The following is a 12,547-nucleotide window of genomic DNA, read 5'->3' as shown; positions in this document are numbered from 1 at the left end:
TGCTCAGGGGACCATATGGGATGCTGGGATTTGAACCCGGGTCGGCCGCGTGCAAGGCAAACGCCCTACCCGCTGTGCTATCTCTCCAGCCCCAGTCTTAATTTCTTTTTTCTGAGGATCCATTTTGCTCTTCTACGTATATAATGATGGTGGATGGAATTTCTTCCATCAAATAATTTACCACCTCTCCAGGATCTCTGAAAGAGGTACCTCTTCTCTTACTCCTGTAATGATACTCAATTCCTCTTTGAGGTTAGGATTTCCCCAAAGAAGATGGGGACCACACTAATTTTTTTGCTTCCTTTTCACAAGATTTTATCCAATGTCGAGCTTCCAACTGCAGATATTAGATGGAGGCTTCCTGTGAAGGAACGGGAATTTTCTAAGGAATTTAAAAAGGGATGAGAGTTTTCTAAGAAGTTTTAGTGCCTTCTTTCTTTGTGACTTTGCCAAGCTCAGAAGCCACAAGGGCAGCCTCTGCCTACTTTGCCATGAAATACCCGTCAGCAGATAGTTATTTGGTTATATTTTGTCCTGCTGGCTTCATACCAATAAAGTGCGTTCTTGACCTGTTTCCATATGAAACAGACAGGAAACAAAGTCTGCTGGAAGAGTTGGGAAATGAGGCAACATTATAGTTATCCAGCAGTGCTATTTTTGCCTTGGGGACTGTTGGCTTATTTCTCAGCCCCTAATAAGTTTCCTCTCTGCCATGCTGTGGCAAATGGATCAATTAACTGTGTATGCATATATATAGTTTGTGTGAGTGCCCACCTCTGTGTCCATGGTCAGTTCTTCTATCTGTGTGTGGGACATGGGATGTTAGATCCAGTTTGAAAGTAGAAATAGAAATCCTCAGGTACAAACCTGGGCAAGCCAGTCAAAGAACAGGTCAACCTGCATAATCAAGTAGAGATCAGAGTGACATGTAACCCAGCAGTCTTAAAAATCTAGGTTCTTTATGTATTTATGACCTTGTTAGACCACAAGAAAGTTGAAAATGTTCTAAACTGTCTATGGAGCCTATAAGGAAATTGACTTCAGTTCCCTATAAGGAAAGTGAAATTCTCAATCTAAATTTGTAATTGAAAAAAAATGCTCTATAACACCTGAAATTCTTTTTTTTTTTTTTTTTTTGGTTTTTGGGTCACACCCAGCGATGCACAGGGGCTACTCCTGGCTCTTCACTCAGGAATTACCCCTGGCGGTGCTCAGGGGACCATATGGGATGCTGGGATTAGAACCTGGGTCGGCCGCGTGCAAGACAAATGCCCTACCCGCTGTGCTATCGCTCCAGCCCCAACACCTGAAATTCTTGAGCTTCAGAACCTGTACTGTTTAGAAAGGGCTGTGGAACTGGAACTCAGATGCTAAAATGAGATAAGTAAGCTCTAGAAAGTAGCTGCAGGACTTTTGCTTTTTTTTTTTTTAAACTATTTTATTTTCTGATTCTTTTTTTTTTTTTTTTTTTGGTTTTTGGGTCACACCCGGCGATGCACAGGGGCTACTCCTGGTTCTTCACTCAGGAATTACCCCTGGCGGTGCTCAGGGGACCATATGGGATGCTGGGATTAGAACCTGGGTCGGCCGCGTGCAAGACAAATGCCCTACCCGCTGTGCTATCACGCCAGCCCCGGACTTTTGCTTTTGTATTTTTGAAGTAATGACAAGTTAATTAGGAAATAAAGGAAAGTAATGAGAGAGGTAAGGTAAGATATGTGCTCAAGAGAGACCCAAGCTTTTCTAGAGTGAAGAGAGCCGATATGCACCCCAGAGTTCAAGTATCAGAGTGCATGTGTCGGGGGGAGGGGGGTTGCAGGGGGCATGTGCTCAGACACCATGCATCCAGCCTTGACAGATGTGCCTTGCAACAAACCAAACCAGCTTCACTTAGAAATGAGGCTGTTTCACAAATAGAGGCACAAATAGCTACAGCAATATTTGTGCCTCTATACAAAATTATCAAATTTAATCAGGAAAGGTTTTTTTTTTTTGGTCTATTTTGTTTTTTAGTTTATACCAACTCAGACAGCTTAAATATTTTCTTTCACTGGTATCTAAATTTTTAGTAAGAACTGAAGGCTTCTGAGTTTAAATGGATACTTGTTTTGCTTTTACACAAAATTATTAAAATATATGGCCCCCCAAATACTTATGGTTTGAGAAAATTGTGGTAAATAGGAAATGGATCTAAATATAATTTAATTTTAAACATAGATTTCTATAGTCCCATCCTATGTAATTAAAATTAGCTTCTTTTAAACTGAAGCAACTGATGCAATCTTGCACGTTTTTAACTAGTATGAAGATAAAGTCATGTGTACTAATAATTTTCACTTTAGATTGAGAGAAAGGAAATAAACCAAAGTGTTTAAAAATTTCTAGAAATAAAACAGGGAATATAAAGTTTGGGGCACTTGCCTTGCATGTAGTCAACCTGGGTTTGATCCCCTGCATCCTATATGGTCTCCAAGCCTGCCAACAGCAAGCCCTGAGCACAGCTAGGAATGCCCCCAAAACAAGCAAGCAAAAACCTAGAGATATTTTGTCTCTGAGTCTTTTTACAACGTATATATATATGTATTTTTTAATTTTTTTATTTTATTGAATCACCATGTGGAAAATTACAATGCTTTCAGGTTTAAGTCTCAGTTATACAATGTGAAACAACCATTCCTTCACCAGTGCCTATATTCCACCACCAAAAAAAAAAACCCCACCAAAAACCCAGTATGCCTCCCATCCGGCCCCTCCCCCCTTGAACTGATAAATTTCACTTTACTTTCTCTGTACTTTGGTTACATTCAATATTTCAACAAAACCCTCACTATTATTGTTAGGAGTTCCCCACTAGAGCCAGACCTGTTGTGAAGAGATATGAGGTTGCGGCCATGCGGTTTTGGATTTCTGTATTTTAGCAACTAAGTCCAGGGAAATTTCTTCCAGATATTGGATCATTGCAAGCTTGTAACTCTCATCTGTGGTCCTCATAATATGGCGGTCACCACACCCTTCCCTTGGCAAGGAAAAAGGAGAGAGAGAGAAATACCTTTCCCCTCCTGGGCAGGCATGGGGCCGCAGCTTAGTTCTCAGTCTGGAGACATTCTGCAAGGAGCTGCCCATATCAAAAGTAGTTTAACTGGCCTCTGGAGTCATCCTCGTGCAGCTGCGGAGAGGCCGCACGCTTGAGAATGTCATGCGATGACTGGAATGGGAAGGAATGGGAGTGAAGATAGATGGTTGCAACTACACCACTTCTGCTTCGCTGATGACATTGTTCTAATAACAACAAACATTAGCCAAGTGGCACAAATGCTGGCTGACTTCGAGCGTGAGTGTGGAAAGGTCAGACTGCAGCTGAATCTCATCAAGACAATGTTCATGAAAAACAAACTAATCCCTGACATTCCATTTGCTCTCAATCGAACGAACATCTCTGAATGCAGCAGCTATGTGTACCTGGGTCGAGAACTCAACATGAGGAATGACTTGGCGCCAGAACTTCGCAGGAGGAAGAGAGCATCGTGGAACGCCTTCAAGAGCGTCAAAGGAGTGGTTAAGAGGATGAATAACCTCCAGCTCTGGGCACATCTTTTCGACTCCACCATTCTTCCTGCACTAACATACGCCTCAGAGACCTAGGCCCTATGAAAACAAGACAAGAACGCTATTCAGGTATCCCAAAGAGGAATCCAAAGAGCTCTGCTTTGAATATCACATTTCACTAAAGTGACAAGGAATCCGGAGTTCCGACCTCCGTGAATGGTCAAGAATCAGGGACACTGTCGAAAATCAGATGGGCCAGACACGTAATGCGATTTAGAGATGACCGCTGGACTAGAGCTGTTATGGACTGAATTCCACGAGACGTCAAAAGACCACGTGGCCGCCCACCTACGAGATGGTCAGACTTCTTCATCAAATCCCTGAATGAATGGTTTGAGGCTCTTCGTGTTCCTGAAGCGAGCAGATGCCATTGGGCTACACTAGCATGCGACAGGGACAAATGGTGACGTTACTGGTACCCACTCGAGCAAATCGAAGATCAACAGGATGACAAGTGATACAAGTGAGCCTGCTACAGGGGCAGGCTTGAGGGGTGGTTGGGAAAATGGGACAATAGGGAAGGGAAAGAATGGTGGTAGGATTTGGGTTGGAATACTGAATGCTTATAACAAATCATCATGAACAACTTTGTCAACCACAGTGTTAACAAAGTGCGGGAAAAAGACTACCCAGCTCAACTGTAGCCATCAATCTTCGTGACAGTTTAAAGAAGAATGTTAAACTTGACCCTGAAGGACTTATTATTTCTTTGTAAATAGGTCTGTCCCTAATGCTAACCAGAACGGGGCCACCTTACTAGCAACTGGGAGGTCTGATTCCCTTTCAGTTTTCATTGAAAATAAGGGAATAATTAAAATAAAGCTAAATAACTGTGATTATCTTCATTTGAACTAAATTGTTAGTTTGTCTAGTAAATTATTATTATTAAAATAATTGAGTCAAACAGTCTTGGCTTTGAGAAATCAAAGTTTTAGTTACAATTTTAAGTAACTTTTAACTATTGTGTTATAGTACTCTTTACTACTGTGTTTAAGTGAATAAGTGGGTAATATTTTGTGGCCACTTCTGTGTTAAATCTTTCTGAGACAAGGCTTCCCAAATGAAACTCTTTATTTTCTTTCTAAATTTTATTTTATTAAGGCATGGTGATTTATAAGCTAATCATAGTTCTGTTTTAGACATACAATGTTCCATTGTTTATTTTGCTATCAGTGTCAATTTCCCTCCATTAGTGTTCTCAAATTCCCTCTCCCAGCCCCCACCCCAGCCCCAACCCACCATCTTGACAGGCACTTTTTAAAATTTGGTTATTACAGTTTGGGTCTCTTGATTTCAATATTGTATATTTAGCTTTATCACTCCTTAATACCATGGATGTACTCTGACCCTTGCCCCCTGTTGCTTCTTCTATGTCTCTTCTCCCCCACTCCATTGTCTTTTCTTCTCCCACCAATGGTGTTTAAGGATATTTATTTATTTATTTATTTATTTATTTTTTGCTTTTTGGGTCACACCTGGCGATGCACAAGGGTCACTCCTGGCTCTGCACTCAGGAATTACCCCTGGCGGTGCTCAGGGGACCATATGGGATGCTGGGAATCGAACCCGGGTCGGCCGCGTGCAAGGCAAAAGCCCTACCCGCTGTGCTATCACTCCAGCCCCTGTTTAAGGATATTTAAACACCCCCAAATGGTTTAAAGGGAACCCCTTTAAACCATTTTATTTCTTCATACTAGTTACTCTAAATACCACATATAAGTGATATCATCCTGTGTTTATCCTTCTTATTCTAGTTTACTTCATTTAATGTAATATTCAAAATTAAACTCTTAAAAAATTGTGACTACAAAGAGAAGGTAGTCATGAAAAGTTTTAGAAGAGCTTCTTGGACATTCCAGAACAATTATTTTCTCTTGTGTACTTATATCTAAATTCAGGTCTACCAGGTGTGATAGTTTCATGGGAAACACTGTCACTTAAAAACTGCATTTAGCATCCTTAAGTATAAATCTAGTACTATTGGTATCCAAAAATTGATCGGGAATCCTAAAGACTCTTAAATTCTGGCTAATTTCCAACATGGAGCAATTTTCTTGCCAAGTGTAGTATGTTACAAAATCTTTAGTTTTGACTATCCTAAAGACTTTGGCATTTACAGAACTGATCTAATGCCTTCGTGTTCAGAGAGGTTTACAGAAAAGGACTTTAATTAGTACTGCAAAGTACAACTTTTTCATGCTAAATGAGGTAAAATGATTAGCAGATAGTTTCCAACTCTCTTGGCAAATCAAGTTGTTCTAAATTCAGTAAGATAGAAACTGGGGCCATATAGAATGTAAATGTGTATTTTAAGTAAGACAGATTATGGATGGAGATATCGGTATTTCGAGGAAAAGAAAGAAATTCTGTCTTAAAGTGAAATTGGTTGATTGTGAAATGGCATGAAAAGTTACAGGACAGAATGAATGGAAAAAAATGTGTAGAAGGTTTGAGGGTTTGTTTCAGGGAAAGAGAGCATGTTGTCATACTAGGTTGTTAAAAGGAGATCTTTAAATTGTGTTTGAAGAATTATTCTAATACTTTTGTTTGGAGAAAGTCTTCAAAAAGGGTCTTAGATAGATGTTCTAGGATATAGAATCATCATAGAATTAAAGACAAAACTATAGTGCTCTTAGAAAAATCAGACACTTAAAAATTACAAATAGAGATTTTCCATATGAAACTGAATAGTGCTGAAGAGACAGTTGGTAGCATGTGCCTTGCACACAGCTGGCACAGATTCAATATCTGGCACTACATATGATACCCCATGCCCTGCTAGGAGTGATCTCTGAGAGAAGAGCTAGGAGTAAGCCCTGAACATGACCAGGTATGATCCAAAAAAAAAAGGGGGGGGGAAAGGAAAAAAAGAAAAAGAAAGCATGGAATCCTTACTGTTTGAATTGCATGTACAGTTTAACTATTACAATAATTATCTCTGATTTATGGCCTACAGAAACAGATAAATTGCATCTTATTGTAAGAATGAAGCACCTGCTTTTCTCTTATTTTGTTTTTGTGCCACACCCAGCAGTGCTCAGGGGTTACTCCTGGATCTGTACTCAGGAATTTCTCCTGGCAATGCTTGTGAACCATATGGGATGCCAGAGATTGAACCAGGGTCGGCTGTGTGCAAGGCAAGTGCCCTACCTGTTATGCCATCGCTCTGGCCAAGTTTTCTCTTCTTGTTAATATTAAAATAAACTAAACTGTCTCTTTACTTAATACTTCACAACAATATCTTTGTTTGCATAAACACAGGAAAAATAGGGTATCTTACTGAAACTTGGAAAAGAATTATGTTTCGGGTGGGACTTATGGAAAACTGGGCATTTTTCATGTTGGCTTAACTGAAGCTTTAGTTTCCCTAAGATTGGCCTTATCCTAGCACCCCAAAATGTAGGCCTTATCCTAGCACCCCAAAATGTAGGTAATAAATGACTCCATAAGCGAGTCATTTCAGCATCCTCTCCCCTGTTTTAATCGTCCACATTCTTGAAACATAGCTTGAAACTCCTGGACCTAAAGCAGGCTAAAATCTAATCTTCAGCTAGATTTGAGAGCCTGGGAGCTCAAAATGTACCTCGGGGGCCGGAGCGATAGCACAGCGGGTAGGGCGTTTGCCTTGCACGTGGCTGACCCGGGTTCGATCCCCGGCATCCCATATGGTCCCCCAAGCACCGCCAGGAGTAATTCCTGAGTGCAAAGCCAGGAGTAACCCCTGAGCATCGCTGGGTGTGACCCAAAAAAGCAAAAAAAAAAAAAAAAACAAACAAATCAAAATGTACCTCGGTATAAGGGTGAAGTCTTTAAGACATCACCTTTAAGCATCTAACCAGAAGAAACTGGTGCTTCTGTTTCCTCCAAGACCTAGAAGGGCCCTCTGGGGTTAGGTGAACTAAAACAGATTATCCTGAGGCTTATAGTGGGAAAAGCCACCTTGCTCTAATCTAACTAAATCTAAAGTTAAAAGTTACTATCCCAGTTTTTAACCACACCTGTGCAAAATACTGGCACTTTTACTGCACTGTAGCACTGTCGTTGTTCATCAATTTGCTCAAGCGGGCACCAGTAACATCTCCATTGTGAGACTTGTTGTTACTGTTTTTGGCATATCGAATATGCCACAGGTAGCTTGCCAGGCTCTTCCATGAGGGCGGGATACTCTTGGTAGCTTGCCAGGCTCTCCGAGAGGGAAGGAGGAATCCAACCAGGGTCGGGCACATGCAAGGCAAACCCCCTACCTGCTGTGCTATTGCTCCAGTCCAGCACTTTTACTAAGGACAAACAATTACGTTACGTTAATTGTAAAGGTGGAAAGAAAACCACCATTCATTTCATAAGAACATGCTCTTTGTGTAAAAAATAAATTCTAGCCCCATGGAGGAAGCATAAAACTTAAGTTAAAATCCAAAGTAAAATCAGCCACACCCTTTAAAAGCACGAAATAGTTTTGTCTCTTGGTACTTAGGTTCTGTTCAAAGTTTAATTGTGGTCTTGCTAAAGTTGCTTTACTGGAAAGAACCCCTCTAGAATACAAGAGTAACCTCTAATTGCCTCTAATTTTTTTTCTTTTTGGATCACACACTGCAATACACAGGAGTTATTCCTGGCTCATGCACTCAGGAATTACTCCTGGCGGTGCTCTGGGGACCATATGCGATGTTGGGAATCGAACCCAGGTTGGCCACATGCAAGGCAAATGCCCTACCTGCTGTGCTATTGCTCCAGTCCGCCTCTAATATTTTTGAGTCTTTTCACCCTTTTTTTTCCCTACCCCTTCTAAAGAGATAACCATGTACTTGTTCCTCTCTCTAAGCCATGCGACAAGGGGGTTAATACTGTCAATTACTAGTCTGACCGCACCTATCAGGGGATCAAATGAAAACTACTGTAAGGATTAAGGGCCAACATTAAATTAGGTTTTGAGTCTTTCATTTCTTACCCGCATTTCAATACTTGCCTTATGCCTCTTAAACACTTAAATTAAACTTGTCTCTTATTCAAAGATCTTTCAGTTGTAAATGCGAATGCAGCCCAGAATAGTCATCCCACCCAATTCCACAGAGGGCCACGGACAGACTCCTTTTCTTAAGAGTGTCCACCTTGGCCCAAAACTTGGACCACTGTTAGCAGGAAGCCGCCAGATGATTTCTTTAGCTCTATTCCCATGTCACATTTGGAGTCCCCTGCTAAAGAGGGATGAATGATACACATAGGAGAATAGACAGAGAGCTAACAGGAATATAGCCTTAAAGAAAGGGAATTGGCAATGTGGAATGAATGTCATGAGGGTTGGCCTAGGTGGGGCCTGATAACCTAGATAACTTAGGACCTGTCAGATCCAGACACTGAAAGAGAGTCATTTCAGCATCCTCTCTCCTGTTTTAATAGCCCGCATTCTTGAAACATAATAAAGAATTACTCACCCACTATCTTATAAAAAAGGCACATTGAGGCTGGAGAGCAAGTACAGTGGGTAGAGCACTTGCCTTGCATGTGAATGATGTGGGTTTAATCCCTGGTATCTTGTGTGGTCCCTGCTGGAGTTTTTCCTAGTGCAGCTGCCTGACCATCTTGGCTGCTGGGCTCGTGTGGGGAAAGCCTGAGTCCCAACCTTGAGGAGGCTGAGCTGTTGCCAGGGAAAACTGCATTCCCCGGAGATTAGCAAGGCTTCATGGCCCTGCAATTGCATGTGGCCAGGGTTTGAGATAGGAGGTGACACCTGTGGTATCTGTAAAGCTCATTGTTCCATCTCTGTATTAGCTCATAGAAATCCTGTGAAACCTCGTGACATCCCGTCCCATCTATCCCAAGTAACCATAAAATTCATCTTTCTCTTCTCATCTTGTGATCTGCACGTAATGCAATCCTTTCTGACCCTATATGAAACCATTATTCTCCCCAATAAACATTTTTATACAACCATCAGTCTGTGACCTGTGTGGATGGTATCTCCCAGCCTATCTATGGCTTTGTATCTTTAAGCCATCAGCCCTACATCACGTGGTGTTTCCATGTTCCCAGGTCTTGTAACTGTCCCGACAGCTACAGTCCCCCCACCACCACCAGGAGTACTTCATGAGTGCTGAGGCAGGAATAACCTCTAAGCATTGCTGGATGTGGCCCCCCCCCCCAAAAAAAAAGGAGAAAAGGCCTTTCTAAGGAATTAGGAGAACCTTCCCACAATCCAGTTTTCCTGCATTCCTTTTTTTTAAAGTTTATTTATTTTTTCATTATTGAATCACCATGTGGAAAATTGCCATGCTTTCAGGCTTAAGTCTCAGTAATACAATGCTGAAACACATATTCCACCACCAAAAAAAAACCCAGTATACCTCCCATCCCTCCCCCCCACCCACCTGTGTAACTGATAAATTTCACTTTACTTTGGTTACATTCAATATTTCAAGAAAAAAAACCTCACTATTATTATTATTGGGAGTTCCCCACTAGAGACAGACATGCTGTGGAGAGATATGAGGCCACGATTGCAGCTGCACAGTTTTGGATTTCTGTATTTTAGCAACTAAGTCCAGGGAAATTTCTTCCAGAAATCGGATCATTGCGAGCTTGTATCTCTCATTAGTAGTCCTCATAATATGGCAGTTGCCACGCCCTTCCCCCCCAGCAAGGAAAAGGCGAGAGAGAAAAACCTTTCCCCTCCAGGGCAGGCATGGGGCGGCGGCTTAGTTCTCAGTCTGGAGACATTCTGCAAGGAGCTGCCGGTACCAAGGTACCAAAAGGATTATAATTGCCAACAGCCGCTGCGTTCTGAGATTGGTTTCTGTGCCTCTGGGATAATGGACACCTGGGGGTGGCAGAGCCATTCCTGAGCATATATTTTGTATATCAGGAAAGGTTTGGAGGTGTCCCATTCCCGCACACGGAGCCCTGTTAGCAGCTGCTCAGTGTTGCCGGGGCTCCATCAGGAGAAGGTGTGCCAGCTGTACCTTCTCCATCTGGACCCCCGGTGTTGTTGGCCTGGTCTGGGGTCCGGAGCAATCTCCAGCTGTTGGTGCCCGCTGGAGCGGCCCAAATTCTTCACTCCCTGCATTCCTTTTCCTTTCCCTAAACAAAAATCTTTTCTGAATTCAGCCACTCAATCTCTTATCTTTCAGTCTTGATCTCTTGGGGAGAAGCACCTGAGACCTGCACCCGCTATAACATATGCCTGAAACTCAACTATGAATAACTTTGTAAATCACAGTGCCTTAAAAATTAAAAATAAATTTATATCAGGGGCTATGAAAAGGGGGAGGTGTTAAGGTGCTTACTTGCAGCTGACCCCAGTTCGATTCCCAGCACCTCATGGTTCTCCAGGCATCATCATCATCAGGAGAGACCCCCAAGCCAGAGCAAGGAGTAATCCCTGAGCACTTCCAGGTGTAGCCCCCCCAGACCATCCTCCCCAATAATAAAAAATGGAATTTTCATATGACCCAACGTTACCACTCAGAGACAGTCATCTAAAGGAAATGAAAACTTCCTATTTGAAAGAATATTTGCACTCCTCGTGTTCATAGCAGTGCTACCCAACTCTTCACAACAGCCAATGCATGAACTCATCCTGTTGGTCACCAGCACATGATAAGACTGTAGTACATCTATTTTATGGGAACGTTATTCTGTCATTTAAAAAGATGGCATTGCCGATGGCAGGCATCATCCTCAATGGGGAAAAACTAAGAGCCTTCCCTCTAAGAACAGGGATGAGACAAGGATGCCCACTCTCTCCACTTCTGTTCAATATAGTACTGGAAGTACTTGCAATAGTGATTAGGCAAGAAAAAGATATTAAGGGCATTCAGGTAGGAAAGGAAGAAATCAAGCTCTCACTATTTGCAGATGATATGATACTATACTTAGAGAACCCTAAAACTTCTACCCAGAAACTCCTAGAAACAATAGACTTGTATAGTAAAGTTGCAGGCTATAAAATCAATACCCAAAAGTCCATGGCTTTCCTATATGCAAATAATGAGAGAGAAGAAAGCGACATGATAAAAGCAATTCCATTCACAATTGTGCCTCAAAAAGTCAATTACCTCGGAATCAGCTTAACTAAGGAGGTAAAGGACTTGTATAATGAAAACTACAAAATGCTACTTCAGGAAACAAAAGAGGACACGAGGAAATGGAAAGACATCCCCTGCTCATGGATTGGAAGAATTAATATTGTCAAAATGGCAATACTCCACAAAGCATTGTACAAATTCAATGTGATCCCTATAGGGATACCCTTGACATTCTTCAAAGAAATGGAGCAAGCGCTCCTGAAATTCATATGGAACAATAAGGCCCCATGAATAGCTATGGCAATGCTTGGGAAAAAGAAAATAGGAGGAATCATCCTCCCCAACTTCAAACTCTACTACAAAGCGGTAGTCATTAAAACAGCATAGTACTGGAACAAAGGCAGAGCTGCAGATCAATGGAACAGGATTGAATATTCTGACATACACCCCCAAATATATGATCATCTGGGGCCGGAGCGATAGCACAGCGGGTAGGGCGTTTGCCTTGCACGCGGCCGACCCGGGTTCGATCCCCAGCATCCCATATGGTCCCCCAAGCACTGCCAGGAGTAGTTCCTGAGTGCAAAGCCAGGAATAACCCCTGAGCATCGCTGGGTGTGACCCAAAAAGCAAAATATATATATATATATATATGATCATCTAATCTTTGATAAGGGAGCAAGAAATGTGAAGTGGTGCAAGGAAAGCATGTTCAGCTACATGCAAAAAAATGGGCTTAGATCTCCACCTATCACCATGTACAAAAGTCAGATCAAAATGGATTAAAGATCTCAACATTAGACCAGAATCCCTAAGGTAAATTGAAGACAAGGTCGGCAAAATCTTCCATGACATTGAAGCCAACGATATCTTCAAAGATGATACGCCACTGGCCAAGCAAGTGAAAACAGAGATAAATAAAT

This window comes from Sorex araneus, chromosome 2, assembly GCF_027595985.1.
Source record: "Sorex araneus isolate mSorAra2 chromosome 2, mSorAra2.pri, whole genome shotgun sequence".
Classification (NCBI taxonomy): Eukaryota; Metazoa; Chordata; class Mammalia; order Eulipotyphla; family Soricidae; genus Sorex; species Sorex araneus.
The sequence above is the reverse complement of the archived record's forward strand: the minus strand, read 5'-3'. Positions refer to the sequence as shown.